Here is a 6,869-nt window from a genome sequence, read left to right on the forward strand (position 1 = left end):
TCATCTTTCAGGTTTTACATGTTTCATCTGTGTGATAAATTTACCAAATACAGACCAGCCAGTGGATTCAATCAGGAGAGGAAGAAAAAAAATCTGTCCTTAAATTTCCCAGCCACTTAAATCCCACACGAGCAGAACTCGCCAAAGCATCACAGTCATTTTAGCAGCCGGTGGTGAACTTGCAAATCCCCTTTCTTCTGCCTCACGCAGCTTAAGGCTGCAGAGCAAGAGGAGTGCCAGGCTACAGCACCAGGCTTTGATGCTCTGAAACACATAAACACGAATGCATTAACGGGGCTGGTCCGCTCAGCAGGTAACACTTTGTCTTTGTGTGTACTCTCATTTGAGTGCACATATATGCTTGTGAGTTTTTCGTGGTCAAATCGACTTGTATATGTTTATGTGTCATGCATTTACGGCAGGCAGCTTTTGTGAGACTGGAGAGCCATTTCCTTCTGCCTGGCTGTGTGCTGATAAGGATGTGATTCTCCAAAGAATTAAATACACTACAAATTGAAGAGAAAATTAGGGCTCTGTTGTTTTACAATCAGTAAAGTTGCAGAAGCACAGTTGGAACAGAGATGTCCGTTGAATTAGAAAGATGATAGGTCACTTGCTGCCAGTGTGGTCTTCAAAAAATGCAATTTTTCAAAGGTGCAATACATAACAGCTCATTTTAATTCAGATGTAAGTTCCACTGCAATTAATCTCTTAATGAGGCTCAAAGTGAACACTTTGAATATGATTTCCTAATTTAATTTTAATTTCCAACATTAACCTCCCTCGTTGGACTCTTCTTTAGGAAATTTTTGTGCTCCTCATTAACCAAAGTACCATATAAAAAAGTACAACCTGTTAAATTGAAGAATTTTGGTTGCTCAAAAAAGGCTCATGAACATGCTATAAAAATATTCTTAAAATTTTGTAAAACCACAAGCGGAAGAGCATTTTAATGGACACAACGTGAAAAAATATCGAGAAAAAAAGGATTAGCAAACCCTCTGTGAGCTCAATCAAAAGGCTTCATTTGCAATGGAGCATAATAATTAAATTCTGGAGCAACAGAAATGGTCACACGGTCTGATAAATCCAGATTAACTCCATTTCAAACTGGCTGGAACAGAATAGGAAACACAGTGATGCAATCACATATTGAGCTCAGCAGGTGGGGGGACTATTATGATTGGGATTTCTGCAACATTATGAACCTCAACTTGGAATCAACACATGGTTGAAAGCAGACTTACATTGTTATGCAACACCCATTTTGACACATTGCGCATGCAGCTGCTATGGCACCTTTGAGCATTTTGTTGACAATGTGCCAACAGACACGTTGAAATGAAAGGGAATTATGATAATGTGAGTCACAGCAGCATTGCACTGCATAAACCAGGTCAGTGGTTAAGAGTTCAATCACTAGTGTCATTTGAAAGGCTGGTATAGTATTATAATGTATAGTGATATGCCATGCTATGATGGCTACCTAGCTAAATGGGTTTGTTTGACATTGGGAGCAGCCGAACGAATGCAATCCAAAATATACAATTTAGTATGTCTCCATGCTCTTGGTTCTGAAACAAATGAGTAAATACTGCAGTCTTAAATACAGAGAAAATATGGCCTAAAAATGCAAGTTTTTTTATTTAAATAAAAAATAACCCCAAAAAACTAGAAAAATGTCAGAAGGTAAGACCATTAACTGGGTGTCACTTTAGTAAAATCCAGATATGCAAACATCAGTATTGTGAGGAGTGATGTGTTCAAAGAGGGGTTTCTTTGTAAGAATGTCTTTAATTAAGAATCAAAATTCACATTTAACAATTTTCTTCACTTAGTGTTTTTCAAGTATTAAAGACAAAACAGTTATAAATAAAAACAGCTCTAAATTTGCAGCTGGCATCGCTAATAATGTTTATAAGAAGCCCCATTAGGTGTCTGTGTTTAAAACTAACTCAGTTTGACACGACCTTTGGACCAGAAGTAGCCCCATTGACCACCAGGAAAGGTGTGATGACAGCTCAGATAGGGGTGGGGGCACCAGCAAGTGGAGCACTGAGGTTTAGCTATCCAATCTGCAGCTCATGAGAGGGAAAACCAATGAAGCTAAGGAGTGCATCAAGAAAGTAACCCCAAAGGGCTGCCCTAGAGGGAAAACTATAAGAACACTGGTGGGATGGGTTTATTGGTAATGCACTAAGCCAACAGATCCAAGTTTGAGCACACACTGTAGATGTGGTTTACCCTACATGGTTAAAGGATCAAACAGGTCAGTGTGAAGTGCTACATCTTAAAGTAGGGAGTAAAGCTTAAAGGTGTTAAACTTGATGGGAAGCAGGTTAAGCCTGACCCAAAACTCAAGTGTGCATGTCAAAGCTTAAAACCATTTCCAGGTGAAGAGGCAATCAACTCAAAGGCAAAGCATGGGAGCAGGTAGATGAGACTGTGAACCTTATCCTCAAATGGACATGCAGGGAAGATGCTGAGTAAAAGCTGCCAGCCATTAGCTCCAGGATTTCTTTGACCCTTGAGATCCTCGGTGCAGGAATCACACTAAGCAAACAGCGAAAATCTGCTTCATCCTTCTTTTCTAATTTTAGAGAAACCAAGCAGCAAGACGTTTATTCATCAGTAAGCATTCTGTCATCAGACTGGTACAGGCAGCTGAAGGTCAATCGGGGAAGTAGCACATAGCTGTACCATTTTTCACACCCGTCTCAGTAGTTTAGTTACAATCTTCCCAGAGAAACTGCTTGTGCCCCTGACGGAATAGATATGGTTCAGACAACACTGACACAACAAAGCCAGAAGCATTAACATGATATTTGAAAAAGGTTGGAGGGTTGGAGGTCAATCACCAGGAAGTTCAGTGGCTGTGGAGGTCTCCTCAGTGTCACGTCTGGTTATTTTATCTCTTCTCGACAGAAAATAACTGAAACTCCATTAATTATCGAAAATCGAGGGTATGAAACTCAAAGACGAGTGGTGCATCCAACAAAACTGGGTGGAGCAGGCTCAAAGGGATGTCAGGTACGATCCAAAGTACAGTAACATACAGTCCAGCAACAGGAGGTCAGGCAGCAGCCATAAACTACAAAACTTGGAACTTGAGAAACATTTACCATTACAGGTCAAGCAGGTACAGTGGTTCCTCATTAATTGCTGGGGCTGAAAGTACCTTGCTATGGCTAAAATCCATAGAATTATACATGTTTAAACGCTGCAAAACTACTCACTTCACACTTTTTTCACTTTTTCAGACAGACATGAACATTTTCACAATTTTCTCTCTTGTTCAAACTCTGAAAGTTCAAACCTTCATAGAAAAATAACCACAGTATGATGGAATGAAAAAGCTCTTTTATGCTCATTTATGTAAATGTTGCAAAACTGAACACATTCTATACAGAAGACACAGCACGGAGGAGATGGATTAACATCAACTAATCAGTATGCGGAACATTGCGCCGAAAATGTATAAATAAAGAGAAATGCACGATTGCACTGAAAAAAAATATGCAAAATATCAAGACCTCGAAAGGGGAACCATGATATAGCGAGGGACCACTGAAAGGAAAATCGCACAATGGCAACTTGTGAATGTCTCAGTTGAGCTGAAATACTGGATCTGGGAGGTGAGAATGATGAGCTTGATTAGAAGGAAAAAAAATGGTGGGAGGCTAAATTTTGGTTAAACTGAAGCATGGAGATTCTGGACCAAAAAAAAGAGCATGGACAGGAGGGAAACTATGACACACGTAGAAAAACAGAACAATACCTTTTGCTCTTTGTTTCTGTGAAGTTTGCTAGACAAAAAGTCTGTAAAAACAGGTTAAAACAAATGTTTAAACCCTTAAAACATAAAGACCTTTTGAATGAACACCACAGACAGGAGGCTTCTGAGCCCAGGAACTGAGGTTAGCTGACCTGTGTGATGTTACTTCTGCATCATTAATGTGACTTCACTGCTTCCTTCTGCCAATCTCTTGTCATTTAGCCTTTAGCCTCATTAATAAACTCCTTCTACCATCCAAGCCCACACACCAATACAGACACACACTTTAATACAGACACTGATACAGGGATGGTGTTTAGGTCTTTTTTCAGCTGCAAGTCATCTCTTGTCTACATCAACAAGATACCGTTTTATTTAATTTGTTTTGTCACAATAATATTTAATCACGAAGAAAATTCAGAAAATACCTGCAAATTAACCTTTTTGACAAGCAAGATTGTCTTTTCCACCCAAATTTCTAGCATCTTAAAGATCCACTCCAATGAAAATTGTGTGTTTAAACGTGTTTTTGTTGCATTTTTCTCATGATGGACTTACATAAAGGAACTTAAAATCAAAACTGTGTTTCTGAGTATGTCTTAATCCAAATCATTGAGAATCAGGAGCAGATGATAAAATGCAGTTTTAATAAGCTTGAAGTTGTTACAAACAAACTACAATCGATTGGATGCATCATTCCAATGCATCCACTTGTGGACAATTAAATATTAGTAACCCTTATTATCTTTGTTCGAGCTGGTATCTGGATCAAAACTATACAGTTGGATAGATCCAGTATTGCTTTAAATCTTTGTTGCACATCTAATGTTAGGTTGGGGCTGTAAGCTAGCGGGAGAGAGTGTAAACAAAGGGATGATGGGATATAAAAGCAGGCTTACCTGGTGCCAACAGTCCCACCCACAACTCAGAAGTGATTTTTTTTTTAATAAGCTAATGATGCTCTGCAGAAACTATGTCCTAGAAGGTTCCTTGATTTTGGCAAAAAATTGCATAATGTTAATTAAAAGACCTCTGGGAGGAGACTTGACCAAATAGCCAGAGTAACCATTTTGTTTTCATGTTAGAAATATGTGTTATGATCAGATCAGTCTTGTATTCTTATTTTTTTCTATTCATGGGAAGAACTAGTTTTTGACATCAATAACATTCTCCATCCTGTTTAACCCTCTTTCCATGACCATCTCAGGTCCAAGTATGGGTGTCATGATGCACCTCTGCAAGCAGACTGAATGATCTGTGTTGGAGCACAGCACCAGTGATCACAGATAATTCCATATTTTGGGGATTAATTGACTTTAATTAATTTTAGTTTTTTCTTTTCAAGAAAATCCATTTAAATTGAATTCATCCCATTTTTGGTCAATTTCGCTCAGCTCCACTGTCAGCTGTACATCCCTCCAGCATCCCCTTGTGATCCTTGCCCACCCATCTATTACTCCTCTTTAGACAGCTCTGCTCTTCTTCCTCTTCCTCACCAACTGTGCTGATACTAAATCACTTCGGCTGTTATCGCTGGCTGCAGAAGGGAATGGGGAGGAAAACGGGATGGAGAAAAAGAGAATTTCAGTTAAAACAACTGGTTCAGCAGCATCTACCTAAAATTCTGAAAGTTTTCATGCAGCTTTGTGTCATCTCTGCTAAAGCAGACGTGTTCATCTGTTTGTCGTACATAATTATTGACCAGTTCTTCAGGTTGCTGGGATTTTTGCTCTACAGCTCATCCACTTGGCAGGCAAATTTAAGCTGCTCGATGAACTCAAGCTTTCTGGGAGATTTACCCACTTCAGCCAGAATCTACAGGAGTTGGACAGCAGGTTAACGTGCTGTCAGAGTGGTGACAGCTGTCAAAGTTGTAGTCCAGATGTATGCTCTAGTGGAAAGACCAAAACAGATAAAATTACAATATGTTTCTTTGGTTTTGGCACAAACTACTTGGAAATGTTAACATTTGCGGCGAAGTAAGTTGGAAACCTTGTTAGTTTGAACCACTTTGCATCATTTCAGCCTCTTCCTTGCCACCCCCTGCTGTCCTCATGTTTTTTTGTGTACGTTTTGACAGACAGGCGCATGCAACTGTATAAAGGTGCAGCAAAAGGCCTCATTCGTCTTTCCTTGTGGACCGATGTTGACACGTTCGCATGACAAGTTGTTTGTGTGACAAACAACCCTGAAGTATGTCAGCCGGAACAGATGAGGGCCAGAGAGAGCAATGCAGACCATTTTAAATACTGAGATGATGGAGACGCGTTTTTTCACAGAAGGGCCCACAGCCAGGTTGCCTTTAGTGAGAAATGAATTAAGCTCCCTCTCCCCCTCACAGGAAGCAGGAAGTTGTCACAAAAGACGGGAATCAAAGCAAAAGTCACACAGAGGAGCTGCTGTCTGAATGATTGATGGAATGCAAGATCAGGATTTCCTTCCGCACATTCATTCTGGCCTGTCTGGAAACATGGTACACTGCTGTATTGTTGCTGTTTGCCTTCAGTCGGGCGTATTTTACGAAAGCCCTCACTGATAAAACACTGTTTGTTTATTTTTGTCAGAAATGTTTGCTCAGGAGAATTTTTATTTTTTATTTTTTGTTTTTTGCAGAAGATGGCACCCTTTTTCAAATTAGCATTTTTAGTTTAAATTCAACAATTTGACTCTTTTTAAGCCTTTTTTTTTAAATCCAACTTTCTATCTGTAGTAGCTTCAGGCTAAAAAACTTGATAAATATTCAATGTTGCCTCTACCCTTTTTAAATAAAATGCATGATCAAAATTAGTTTTATTTGTCCATTATAGAAGTTGAAAAACAGTGTAAATGTGACCCATAAATCACATGCATCCTGCACAACGCCACTTATTCAAATGGTTACAGAAATCTTTCAAAATGAGACGAAAAAAGTCTTAAAAGATCCAATTCGCGGAAGATCTTGTTTTTGGTGTTTTTAACATGTTCTTGTGGAATTTTTTCGATGAAATCCTGTTCACACTGTACGGTTGGATACCTCCAATATTTCCCGACATTTTTGTTGAACCGGTAATGTTGGGTTGGGGGTGTGAGGGGCTGTAAGCCAACGGGAGAGCAT

Source organism: Oryzias latipes, chromosome 22 (assembly GCF_002234675.1).
Source record: "Oryzias latipes chromosome 22, ASM223467v1".
Lineage (NCBI taxonomy): Eukaryota > Metazoa > Chordata > Actinopteri > Beloniformes > Adrianichthyidae > Oryzias > Oryzias latipes.